This window comes from Euprymna scolopes, chromosome 6 (assembly GCF_053919585.1).
Source record: "Euprymna scolopes isolate OS-2025 chromosome 6, ASM5391958v1, whole genome shotgun sequence".
NCBI classification, from domain to species: Eukaryota; Metazoa; Mollusca; class Cephalopoda; order Sepiida; family Sepiolidae; genus Euprymna; species Euprymna scolopes.
The window spans coordinates 133,858,155-133,872,894 of NC_136487.1; the positions used below are offsets into that span (position 1 = coordinate 133,858,155).

General features: G+C 34.7%; 1 pseudogene; it reads left to right on the forward strand.

The window, feature by feature from the left end:
* The first annotated feature begins 421 nt into the window (after window positions 1-421).
* On the forward strand, window positions 422-585 carry LOC145278461 (U2 spliceosomal RNA; annotated as a pseudogene).
* Window positions 586-14,740: the final 14,155 nt, after the last annotated feature.

Consider the following 14,740-nt stretch of genomic DNA (forward strand, 5'->3'; position numbering starts at 1 on the left):
AAAATAAATACCAACCCCACATATAAGACCTAGGTCAGTGTAGGGGCAACCCTTCATACCAATTGTCACTATCCAGCTCCCCTACTCTTCGTGGAGTTGGTCCCCATTTCCCCTTTCACTCCTCACATTTAAAATCGTCCTTGTGCCTAATTTGCTCAGTGAAGGAGCAAGTAAATACCCTTTTCTTTCCCTTTTGGCCAAGATCAAAGTGTAGTATCTGTTCTGGCAGATACTACAAGCAAAGACCCTATGTGGGGTTGCCCCCACATATAAGACCTTGGTCAATGTTGGGGCATCCTTCATACCAATTGTCACTATCCAGCTCCCCTACTCCCCGGGGAGTTTGCCCCTATTTCCCCTTCACTCCTCACATTAAAAATCGGCCTTGTGACTAATTTGCTCGGTGGGGGAGCAAATGAATATCCTTTTCTTGGCCTTTTGGCCAAGATCAAAGTGTAGTATTTGTTCTTACTACATGCTGTACTTATGTTTGTAACTTTGTGATATAAAGTTGGGGATCACTTTTCTGTATTAACTTAATGTAAAATGATCACCCACTTTACAACCAGTCAGACTCAAATCCATTCAAGTTTCTCCAGATCATTCAATTTATTTTTGAGGGATTCCAGTTATTTTTTAAGCATTCAAGTCATTCTTAAGGTCATTCAATTCATTCTAAAGTTCATTCACGCCATTCTAATTCATTTACTTTTTATTTATTTAAGTCATTTCAACCCATTTTTCGGTCATTTTAGTTTATCTTTAAGAATTTCATGTAAATCCTACATTCACGCATTCATTCATTACACGAGAGCACGCGACTAATGGCTATCGGCCTTGTTAATTCTAAAGAAGTCGGCTTAAAAATCTGCGAACGTGTTATAATACGTTTCCTTTTGCTAACAGTTAAACATTGCTTCAGAAGATGAATTTTAATTAAAACATGTTTTCCTTACGTTTATATTACCTGCCGATATTTTTTTTTTTAAGTTTTAATAATCGATTACTCGTGCTTATGAAAGATATTGTAATATAACGTAATGAAATGGACATTTCAAAAGATCTTTTAAAACAATGTTATTGTAAATTAAACTGTCTGCATTTCGAGTTATGATTAATGAACTATGATATATTTTCTTAAAAGACAATACTTTACCATTATTCTAAAGTTGTTTATAAGAAATGTGAATGCACTAACAATATAAAATATTTTTTGATCTATTGCTCGTTATTTTAAAGTTATTCTATCCTATAATTTTTAAAAAATCGAGATTTAATCAACATTAAATTAGGCTCAATTTTTAATTAAATGTACAAAGGATGTATTAATAAGTTAAATGAGCGTTATCAAAAGAACACGAGAACAAAAAGGAAAATAAAAAAGAACACTAATATAGAAATCATTAATATTAATCTCACCTGTATGTTTGTATGTCTGGCTAAAACATTCGACAGAGGCGGCGGATTTTAACGTGCTCAGTATTTTTTGAAGCGCGACCATTTGGACAACAAACACCTACAGAATTGCTAAAAACAGTACTCCTTCCACCCTCAACTAGGCACTTTTCTACAAGCAGAGGTCGCTTTTTTTCCGCCGATATTTTCGAAAGTCATATCCTCATTCTGATTGACTAGCCTTAATTTATACCTTCGTCACTTTGGGTTTGGCGATCGACGCAACTGAAGCAGACGTCACTTTTTTTTTTCACATTCTTTTCCTCCGTCGCGGTACGGGTTTGACCCTCCCTGTCTACCCTCCTACATTTTTTGTTCAACACACCTCCAAACACCCGGCCAACGCACGGTACACAACCTAGATTTTTACATGAAGGACAAGCCTGTGTCTGTATACGCATATTTTTTATGACTGCCTGAAAGTAAAAGAAAAATACAACGGAAAACTTTAGCAAACACCAGCTTTGCCCCGGATGTGTATCTAATTTAAAAAAAAAAAACAAACAAAAAAAAAACACATTAACACTTTGAGGGGAATTTGGATCCCGTTTAGAAAAGGAGTCGTTTTTTTTTTTTCATTTTTTTCTTTTTATATTATACAATCGAGGTGTTTTAGTAACATTATTTTTATTGTCAGTACATTAAAACTAGAGGGGGAGGGAGAGAGAGAGGGGGGTGGGTTGTAGGGATATATATAAAACCGGGCTAGGTGAAAGAGAGAAAGAGGTAGAATTTTAATATAAAGGTTTTACACACACTTTTGAGACATTCCTTTTTTATGGTTCCAGCAATATATGCTAGCCTTGCTAGTTCTTTTTTTTTTAAACAATTGTTTTGTGTGTACTTTTTGGCGGACATGTTGATCGAGTTTATTAACCAAATAGACATTAGCATATGAAGTTGTACATGTATTTTATGAAAGTGGTCAAACCTGTGAATGTGATTGAATGATATTTTGAAACCCGTCACTTTATTAGACCAGTGCCCAATCGTGCGAGGTTGAGATTGACATAATAGGTTATTATGCTAAACCTTATTAGATGTTAATATACTGTAGTTCCGTCGATTTCTCTATTTGGAGACAATCACAGCGCCATGGTGTCTGTTCTATGTCCACGACAATATCTGTATCTGACACATAAAAATACATAAATAAAAGAGGGTATCGATAATTACTATGAATCAATGCTGGTTACTGTCCTCTCCTGTTGATTCATGATGATAAAATCATATGTCCTGATAAGTGTGTATATATATATATATATATATATATATATACACTTGTGCCCGATATTATTCATACCCCCCCTTGAAAATTGAGTTTATCAGGTGTAACTTTGTAAGAATTTATTGTTTACGTCCATATTGATACATATTCTTAATAAACCTCTTCTGATCATTTTCGTCATTTTAAAATCTCGGGATACTTGTAATAAAAGAAATATACAGCTATTTATAAAATCTGCAATGTTCAAAAATAATCATACCCCCTTATTTTTTCAGTATTAATCGAGTTTCTGACTGTTTGTTTTCTGTTTGATTCTTATTTTGAATGCTTTTATACAACCTTTGATTAATTTCATTTCGTTTTTTGCATTTTTCAGAAATTAAAATGATATCAACTGAAAACCAATAAAAGAATAAAAATTATTAGAATGGGGAAGAAAAAAGAGCTTAGTAATGATCTTAGGACTAAAATTGTGAATTCACATAAGGATGGTTTAGGTTACAAGTCAATTTTCAAGAAATTTGAGGTCCCTACAGCAACAGTACAAAGCATCATCAAAAAATTCCAGAGCCACCACACAACAAACAACTTGATTGGTAGAGGAAGAAAAAGGAAACTGTCTGCTAGAGCCACCAGGAATATTGTAAGAAGTGTTAATGCAAATCCAACCACCACTAATAAGGACATTTTAGAAAATCTGGAGTCTTCTGGCATAAAAATATCAAGGCAAACATTGCAAAGGACTCTGCATGAAAATGGTCTGAAAGGAAGAAGACCAAGAAGGACTCCATTGCACACCGGAAAACACCTTGCAGCACGTCTAAAGTTTGCTAGGACCCATGTGAATTCTCCAGAGTCCGTTTTCTCAAGTATTTTGTGGACTGACGAAACAAAAATTGAATTGTTTGGCCATATGGATGCTTCTTACGTTTGAAGGAAGAAAGGAGAAGCTTACAACCCAAAGAACACCATACCCACGGTGAAACATGGTGGTGGTAGCCTAATGTTTTGGGGCTCCTTTTCGGCTAGTGGTCCAGGTAGTTTGGTCAAGATAGATGGAACCATGAAGAAGGAGCAATATTTGGAGATACTCAAGAAAAACATTAGACAGTATGCGGAGAAGCTCCATTTAGGACCAAACTGGGTCCTTCAACAGGATAATGATCCAAAACATACTGCCAAAATAGTCAAGAAATGGTTTGAGGATAATCAAATTAATGTTTTGAAATGGCCTAGCCAGAGTCCCGACCTGAACCCTATCGAAAACCTCTGGCACATATTGAAAACTGAGGTTAAAAAGCGGAAACCTAGAAATTTGAGGGATTTGGAGAACTACTGCATTGAAGAATGGTCAAAAATCAGTGTTGATGCTTGTAAAAACCTTGTTGATAAATATCCCAAACGGTTACAGGCAGTTATTAAGAATAAAGGGCATGCTATTGACTATTAGTAAGAGAGGTATGAATAATTTTGAACTAGTGCCATTATTGTTTTTCTTTGTATAATGTTTCAAACTTGCATAATTTATTTATTTGTTGAGTTTAAATTAAATGCTTATGCTTGATTTATTGTTTGAAATCCCTTTAATATTGTCTACCTTCTGGTTTGAGCAATATTCTTATAGAAATCTCAAAGATCCGAGGGGTATGAATAATATCGGGCACAAGTGTATATATATATATATATATATATATATATATATATATATATATATATATATATATATATATATTTGTTTCAGCCTGATTTTCACATCATATATATTTTTTCATATACTTTTTTTTATTTTTGTGTGATATTTAGTTCAATAACTTGATTATACAGGGTGACCCCAAAAAAACGGGCCCCGTGTACAATTTATGTGATATCTCCATTATTTATTCACCGATTGCCCTTATTTTACAGGATATGGTAGAATCAACGACCGTGAGTACATCAAGACCCCAGTGGGAGCTGGGACAAAGAATACACTGTGATAAATTTTACTACAAGACAGGTTCTTTTAAGAAAACCCAGGACAATTTCATGCGTCAGTTCGAATGTGAAAAGGCTCCATCCAAAAGCAGAATTTAGAACTGGGTGGACCATTTCGAGAAGTATGGGACCACTGATAACCTCAACGCTGCCAAAGAAAACCGTTCAAGCCACTCCGGACGTCCCAAGAAGCGAACAGCCAAGCTGGTCGAAAGAGTGAGAGAGTCTCTCCAGCAGAGTCCGAAACGCTCTTTGCGTAAGCGAAGTCTGTCCCTTGGTATGTCCCTTGAGACTTACAGGAGAGTGCTGGTGAACGATATCAGGGCTTACCCATATAGAATACAGACGCTGCAGACACTTACAGCCTCAGACAAGAAGCAGAGGTGGGCTATGGCAGTCAAGATGCTGGACAAGATTGAGGAGACACCAAGTTTCCTTAACCTCCTTTGGACCTCAGATGAAGCCCACTTCCATCTTGATGAAAAGTCGAACTCCAAGACAAATGTCTTCTGGGGGCCCTCTAGACAAAATGAAGTAGCCACCAAGCCTATGCCTCTCCTAAGTGCACGATGTGGGCTGCAATCTCGGCCAGAGGCATCATCGGACCAATCTTTATCGAAGAATCTGGCGCAGCAGTGACAGTCACCAAGGAGCGGTATGGGGAGGTCATCAAAACCTTCAAGAGTGAGCTCCAGACCATCTACCCGTCGCTCATGAGCAAGTTCTGGTTCCAGCAGGACGGAGCAAGTTCTCACACCTCAAACCTGTCCCGAGATTGACTGAAAGAGAACTTCGGAGACCAAGTGATCAGTCTCAAGACTGCTTTTGAGTGGGCACCCCATAGCCCGGACCTAAGCCCCCCCCCCGTTTTTTTCTTTGGGGCTACGCAGGGAAACCCATAACCATCAATAAACTCAAGGAAGCCATCAGGGAGGAAATGAGAGCCATTACCAATTCGGTCTGTAAGAACGCCATGGACAACTTCGTGCTGTGCCTCAAGAAATGCACGGAGCTAAATGGAAGCCATCTAGAACACATGCTGTAGAACGGAGAAAAAAAAGGCCAAAGACCCTAGTGTTTTGATGTGACGTTTTGAATATAATAAATTAGTTATGACCAAAGTTTCATTTCATTCGGACAAAACACTAAGAAACGGGGCCTAATAAGAGTTGGGGCCCGTTTTGGGGAGTCACCCTGTAGTTATTGTTTTATTGTTCAATACTTTTTCACGTTTTATTCGAAAGTTATCCGTCGGTTTTATCTCTGGATCTAAACTTTCTATACCAAAGTATGTAAAGTGACCAATTTCAAAGCAAATACTAGGTTCTCGTTAATTGCAACAGAGACTATATACGAAATTTTAAGTTTATTCGGTGTACACGTTGCTGTTGGCTCCGACCGCATGCCCGCCACAGCCAGCTGATTCTTGTCTGCGACATTACACGTCCATTTTTTTCGCCGTCACCTTTTTTTCTCTCCCGAGAACCTGGTGCATTTTTTATCCGTCTCTTCCTTTTACTTCTCGCGCACACTTCCTAATTTACGTATGCACGTTTTTCGGATACTACTGCACCTGCTAATTATTTCGTAAGCCAGCATTTCTTTGTTGTTGCTAATATTTCCTATGCGCTCATAAGCACTATGTTAAAGGATTATCATTGGCAAAACTCAGTGCAGCAATAAGCATTATATGTCTTATCCGCGTTTGATTATAATTAAATACGGAAAAACTTATTCGGTTTAACAATAATACCGAGAACCTGAAGGACAGGTTAAAATGTACTAAACTTTGTTAATATTATTTACGATGCTATAGAATGTTGTTGGCACTGTATTATTAATGCCGGTATTGTCGCTGTTATCACTGTCAAGTTTATAACGCGCATTTTCACTATTAAGCCGAAATTTCAGAAATCGTAATAGTGAATGTCACATGAAATCAATGGTATCTACGTATTCCTCGTATTTTTAAGATGATTATATTACAAAAAATTACGAAAATCGATAAGGTAGATATTATTTATTAAAGAAACTTTTTTAATAGAATTTAATTAAAACGACCGTAAGACACAGACAAGATCAAAAGGGAGGCCATTTTCCGTTTTGATTTAAACAAGATGGCTGCAATTTTTCACCTGCTAACACGATTAAAAAATTTTTTTTAATAATTCTGTAATATTTAGGTAATTTCGACTTCATACTTTGGAAGCAACGATTTTAATTTATTAGAATTGACAGAAAACCTGTAAAAAGCTTGTTTTTTTTAATGTGAAAACTCCATTTATCGACTACAAAATTTCGTCCTAATCGTGTAGAAGCGGTCGATGCCGTGTTGAATTGAACACATAAAAACGTTTATAGCAATATTTGAATCCTATCGAGCTTTTAGTATCGAAGTTGGTTTCCTGTAATGATTATTTAAAAATTAAAAAGAATTTGTTAACCCGTAAAAAAAAGAAGCCTAAAATGCCGGGCTGATGTTAAGTGACATTTTCGACGAGATGAGAAGGATAGAAATGAAACTAAGAGTAGGAAGAGAAGTAATGGCATGCAGAGTATTTTTTTTTTTTTTTACTTTTAAAAATATTATTTTTAAAAGTAAACAAAAACAATCTCAATTAACTACATGTGGTTACTTTTTATTTTTAAACCATAGCATGGAAATGGCTTAGTGACAAGAAAATCTGTTTATCAGATAATAACAGTAAAAAACGTCATCAAAATGTATGACCTAAAAATTAATTTGTTCATCCGTACAAACAATCATAAGATGGCGGCTTGACTTAAAGTGGCATGTTTGAAGAAATGAGAGAGAGAAAGAAAAAAAGCATAGTTTGAAAATGGCGTTTCCCCTGTTTTAAGCACGACATTTCAAAGTGAAAAAATCCATCAATTTACGACTATTTTTTTTTTCTTTTAAGTTTAGCTATAAAATTGCATTTGGACAAAATATTTAAGAGAATAAAATCAGTGGAAAACATTCAACTCTAATCGAGTTTTCATCAAACTGATGGCATTTCGATTACTCTCTTTGTTTTAAGACAAGGCATGACAATCAGAGTAATCGTTTTCCCCCTATTTCGACACCAAAAAGTGCTGCAGCGTCTACCATTTCGCAAGAGCTTTACCACTGCCATGAGCCTCGGACGAACAACACCAGCGTTCTCCCACTCGTGTTGATGGAATTAATCAATCAAAGACAACGATAAGTTTTTCTGGTACCAAATACATATTTGAAATCTTCCGGAAAGAATGAGTAGCATTCAACGCACGGTGTCTGTGTGCCCCTGACTTGCAGACTATCGCACACATCCTTACAGACTGTTCCCTAAACGATATATGCTCTGATGTAGACATGACGGATGCCCCGAACACTGCACGATGATAGATCTCGAAATAAAATGAAACACTATGCTGATGACTAAACTAACATGTATAAATTTTAATGTAATGTTAATACGAGTCTCGCAACACAACTCCGAACATGTCATTACTAGGTTGTGACAACAACATATTCGTTTCATAGTTTTTACTCGAGTATATATCCTTTTATATCTTATGTTTTTATATAGACGGACGTGGTTCTCGGTTGATTTGCTGTGTCTAACTGTCTGATATATACCCGAGAGTTAAACGAATGAAAAGAATATTCCGCTGTTACGGCCTTAGTCATTACATTAAATCTATTCCCGAATAAACATTGGCTTCTTATATCTAAGTGGTAAGCGAGTAAATAGAAGTAAAACCTTAATCAAAACCTATTTTGCATATTCTAATCTGTTTTAACTATACCCTGTTATACTCTCTTATGACAGAAAATCCAACACACGGAATTTAGAATTGTAATTCCCCCCCACCCCCAACACTCCATCGACTATCTACAAATACTCGCACCTTCTATTGAGATTCCTTATTTTTCTCCAGACGTTTTTGTTGTTTTCTTCAGCCTTCTTGTTCATTTACTTCTATGATAATTCGATAAAAAATGGAAAACATCTGTGACACCTGCGGAACTTACTTATTTCTTAAATTTATTTTACATAAAAAATAAGCCAATTCGAAAAATAAAAACTCATTAAACAAAAGCTGTTATTTTAACAATGTTCTGTTAAAAATATATATATATACATATATTTTATTTAACGGTTAATTTTTCATTCTCTGCTATGCTGACAAGCGTGCGCATGATCAAGCGCTGCACACTGAATCTGACATTTAAGACCTCGAATCATAAAAATCTGACGACGTAAGAAACACTACGATTATTATGACACGAAACAGAAAAATGAAAAATATTATCTAGTTTTTTTATGAAAAAGGCTAATTTAATTTAAACTAGCAGGACCTGTTCTCCATCGTTGTCTGGGGTAATATGGGGAAAATGCTTACTAAAATAGTATAAAGAATTATTTTGGAATGAGTGCATGTATTCATTTTTATGCAGTTCTCCATAGAAACCTCGGTTGTTTACTATATAATTGGTGATGCCATCATTTTCTGTCTAAAAATTCAGTACGCAAATTTAAGACGCCGGAAGTTGACTTGTTTCGCCTAAATAAGGAATGAAATCACCAGGCATTAAACGAAAACACGAAAAACGAAAGCCATATGGAATCACTTGTTTTTATGATGAAACAAAATAAACCTTTACTTTAATATTTGCATAAATACTTATAGTATTTCAAATATATTTATATTGATTTTTTTTTTCAAAAAAGTAATTTAAGCTTTCATTGTTTAAGTTTCTATATATAATTTTCATAATATTTAAAATATTTTCAACATGAAATAGAAAAGAAAATTACAAATTTTATCATTTTGCCATCTATAATATACATCTCACCTGTCTATTTTAATGTACGTATGCCTAAATCTTTCGACAGAGACTGATTTTCACGAAATTGAAAACGTAGTTAAACTTGACCCTTCTGACGACGAATTGGCCAAAAACATTAATTCCTTCACCTGGGCACTTTTCTACAAGGAGAGGCCGCTTTTTGCGCCGATATTTTCGAAAGTCGTCCCTTCTTATCGATTGACTAGCTTTGATTCATACCTCCGCCACTTCTGGTTTAGCGATGGACGCAACTGCAACAACGTCACTTTTTCACGTTCTTTTCCTCCTTCGTTGCATAGGTTCGAGCCCGCCTACCTACTACTAAGTTTTTTTTTTTTATTGCTCAACAAACACCTCCAAAAAGCGTGGCAACGCTGGGTACCCAGGCTAGTTTATCATAAAACTAAATTCCTTCCACTCGATCACAAAACGAAAACTGATAAAAAAAACTCAAACATTTATGAAAAAATTTCATGTATTCATTTTTAGAAACTTTCATACATATCTTTAAATTTAGTATTTCTATAACGCAGGAAATATACATAAAAATCTGTCATTGACAAAATTCAGTGATAAAACTTGTGAAAAACATAAATACACTATCCCAAAATAGACCATTTATAGAAATCTATAATTCTCGTTAGTTCTGTTTTTGTGATAATACAAGTGTTGAAACAAACTATGTAAATAAAAAAAAATAAAAAGTTTATTTCTTATTGATTCATGATAGCACACAAAATTTTAGTAAAATCATTTTTGGAAATAAATTTAGGTAATTTTGTGTTTCATGTTTGCTGACTTTCATTCCATATTTAAGAACACTGAGCAAACTTCCGGCCTCTTAACTTTGCGTACTAAATTTGTGGATACAACCCAAAGCTGTTTAAAGGTTGTGTTTTCTTATGGGTGAGTCGAAAGAGTAAAATATGAATAATAGAAATACTAATAATTAGAAAAATAGGAAAGGTTTACTCAAAATTCTATGGCCACAACTGAATATTTCGGAAGAAAGGAATGTAAATCATTTTACTCATTTACGATTTTAAAACTTTCTATGAGTTTTTATTTCATTGCAACAGATAGTATATATTACTGTTATGGCTCGCAAGTAGCTATAACGAGGAACAGAACAACGGAGACAGTTTAAACATGTATTACATGAAAACGGAAAGTTTACAAAGAAAAGGTTACAAACGAAGAGTGCGTGTAGTTTACGGGGCGCGCGAGCATTGCTCTGGAATTAGATCCCCCGCCTGGGACTGTCATGCGTAAAGTTTATATGGACGATGGATTATTCCATTTGGAGTGTGGTTCCCCACATCAGCTCCCTCCCAAGCCGATTTCTCCAGGTGTTAAATCAGTATCTTTCTTTTTGGGGTAGCAGTTTATTCAATTCAAACTAAATAGATTTGAAGATGTATAATATAGGCCCTTAACTTTAATAACCCCGTTTAAATCTTGCGGACAAAAATATTTGCACAATAAAATCAATTTTATTTCCAGTTACTGTACGTGATAATTTCACCCAGTGTTTTTAACATCTGAAGCAAGGGTTCGGTGCTTTTGATTTTTTCCGACTTTTGGGGGTAATTCTGTGTACAGTCTCGGTTTTTTATTCGTTATTTTTTTTTCATATTTTCGATGCCTGCTTCGATATTTCTCGCATCTTTCAATTATTTCAACTTTTTTGACAATCCTCAGTTAATTTTTGCAGTGTTAAGTTCGGTTCAATTTCTAACTTCGTAAGAACTCAGCGCCTGATTTCAGCATCTTTTCCAGCATCTTTACCTTATGCATAAACAAGGCATGCTGTTAATTCAGTCAACTTAAAGTCATCACAATACTTCTTCACTACTGCTGCATACGTGGCAAAGTCGTCATTATCGTCTTTCGTCACATCCAAACATCTCCATCGTTTATAAAGAAAAAAAAAAGACACGTTTTCGGGGAGAAAAGTTCTGTTAACAGATTTACCGTCTCATTGAACGATAAATCCAGTTTTCCATGGCAAGATGTAATCCATGAATTTGTATATTCAGCGGTTTCAAGTTTTTGCAGCAGCAGTCAGGTAGTCTTCTGTGCAAAAAAGTTACCGCAGTCGATATTAAAGTCTTCATATCGACTTAAATAAGCTGCAAATGATTTTATCTTCCACGTACTTAAAATTATCTATTGTGAACCATATTGTATTTTGAGAAAAGCTGAATCGCTTTCTGAGTGCGCGTTATTCTTCGATTTCTGCAAGTAAGTCTGTTCGTAATTAGCGTTCTGCAAATAGTTCCTCTGAACGTTGGCGTTCTTCCAATTGTTTGTAATTCCTTGTGATGGCCCTCCATGCCTTGGCGGCGTTCGGTTTTTCAACTTAGTCAAATGTGCCTACGCTAATTTTAGTTCGTCCATTTTGTCTAGTTAGATTTTGCAATTTTAAAACGTTCGTTGTCTGGTTGGACTTAGCACGTTTTGAATTTTTCTGTCAGGACAATAAAGCCAAGCCCAAAAATTAATCTAGGGAAACAATCGTTCAACCCCCACAAAAAAAAAAGTGCATATTTCCATTTGAAAGATAAAGCAACGATTTACTTTAGTAGAGAAAGACAGCGATTTTCTACAAAGACTTATTTTTTAAGAAGCGACGAACTTTTTTTCGGTACTAGTGCAGAGTGATCCGGAAGTAAATAACGTTATTATTTAAAAACCCATTAAATTGTACCTGTTCTATACTTCAACCTTACAATTGAATAAAAACTTTAAACTTGGAAATACAATTAAAAAATAGCGCGGATCACTAGAACCATTTTTTCCAACTCCTTTGTCGTTCCGTAAATGTTTTAAGGTCAATTAACAGTTGTTCATCGTATTTTTTCAGCGAGTCCTTCAATCACAATTGTTATGCTACACTTAACCGCGATACACATTGTAGTTCAACATCGTTAATGTTTTCAGAACATTTTAGACGTGACCGTTTCTCGAATCCAATGTCGTCAGTGTTATGCGAATACGGTTTTGAACGCGAGTATATGTCTCGAATCCAATGTCGCCAGTTTTATGGCTCGCAAGTAGCCACAAAGAAGAACAAAGACAGTTTAAACACGTATTACTTGAAAAACCGCAGAGGTTACAAACGAACAGTGTCGATAATTCCCGCGGGCGTCGCTCTGGAACCGTCATGCTTAAAAGTAAAGTTTATATGGACGATGGATTAGTCCATTTGGAGGGTGATTCCTCACAAAAATTAATTAAATTTCTTGCTTTTTAAATATAATAATATTTAGTATATTTGCATTTTTATATATTAATTCATAGTAACCAATGTAACTTCAGCACATATCATATTAAATTTTCTGATTGACTGTAATATACTTTATTAATATTGCATAAAATACAACATGAGTGTTATCTAGTAGAACATTTTCCCCTTCATATTTTTAAGAAAACTATAATTGACATATGAATTAATCCAGGAACCAATTAGAAAATTCGTTAAAATTTGATCATTTGTTGATTTTTGGTAGATTATTAAATGCATGTTCTTGCTGTACATTTAACTTATTGTTTCCTGTTTATTTCCAGATGGATATATTCTTTGTCTTAGAGTAGCGTAGATTTTGATAAATGATGACTTATCATTATATATATATATATATATATATATATATATATATATATATATATATATATATATATATATGTATATTGTAATAGCGATGGATGTCGGAAAACTACGCTTAATTATGATATTCAAATTTTTCCAGATTCATTATATATTATTATAGAATCCTGACTTCGAATGCACGATTGTTTCGATTTTGACCCCTTAGAAACTATTTAAACCGGCTAAATACACATAAAAGTAGGTTCCATAAAACATCCAATAATTTGAGGCCCCTAGAGCCGCTCTACGACTTTTACATTTAGAGCAGATGGAGTTTGAAAAATATGGAGACATACAAACAGAGAGACATACAGCCTTTTATATATTAGACTAGCAGGGGCTATGCTCGATCATATAATACACTTAAATATGATAGTTTTTATTTGTCCAGATTCGTATATATTATGATGAAGTCGTGATTTCAAAAGTAAAACAAAAAGTACCCGGTTGCCATCAGTTAGAATCGAAACCCAAGCTGCATCATTCAAAACTGGTTTCGTTACAACTGTACAAACAGGACAGAAGAAAATTTTAAAAATTAAAATAAACTAAGATAAATGTAAAAAATGTATAACGATTTTTCCAATCACCGCCTTAAATCTATTGTTACAGGCTAAAAACCCATAAAAGTATGGTCCGTAAAAAATCCAATCATTTGAGATCCCTAGACCCGCTTATCGACTTTTAGAGTTTGAAAATATGGAGAGAGGCAGATAGGCAGATAGGCAGGTATATAGCTTTTTATACATATTAGACTAGCGGAAGGGGGACTATTTTTCCCGATAGTTAAATACGCTTGAATATGATATTTTCATTTTCCAAGTTTCGTATATATTACTAGTGGTAGAAGGGGCTCCAGGCTTTTACTTTTTGCGTTTTTTACTTGTGAAATTACAACTCTTGTTGTCTGATGGTTTTTCGTTTGTTTGTTCAGAATGTGATTAATATGTATAAAATGTACTTTGTTTAATGAATTAATTTTCATACGGAAAACCGATTTTTAAACACTTTCATTCTAGAATTAGTTCTATGCATGCGACTAGCGAGCCGAGGGCAGCTTTGCCCGGTCATAAAATTTGCTTAAATTAGATTTCGTATATATAATTATAAATTTGTGGTTTCAAAATTAAAATTTAAAAAAAACGTATTAGGGTGCCATCGGCTAGAATCGTAACCGAAAGCAAACTGTACCATTCAAAGCTAGTGACGTTATCATCGTACCAACATAACACGTACATGAACTGATTAAAAATAAACGAAGATGAATATACAAAATCCATAACGATTTTGTTCAATTTATACCCCTTTCTGACCCCTTAAAAACTATTTTTAACACCTAAGGACCATGAAAAAACGGTCCATAAAAATTCACTCATTTGAACCTCTAGCGCCGCTCTGCGATTTTCAGTTTCGGGAGGGATAGGGTTTTAAAATATGGAGGGAGACAGCAACACAGACGTACAGACTTAGTGAGTTTTATAAATAAAATTCATTCAGAAGAAAGATAACGTTAAAGAAGTCATCTAATTTGCATATTACATTAACGAAAATATATTTTAATAAAGAGCTCCGCGTTCTTCAATGTATGTTTATT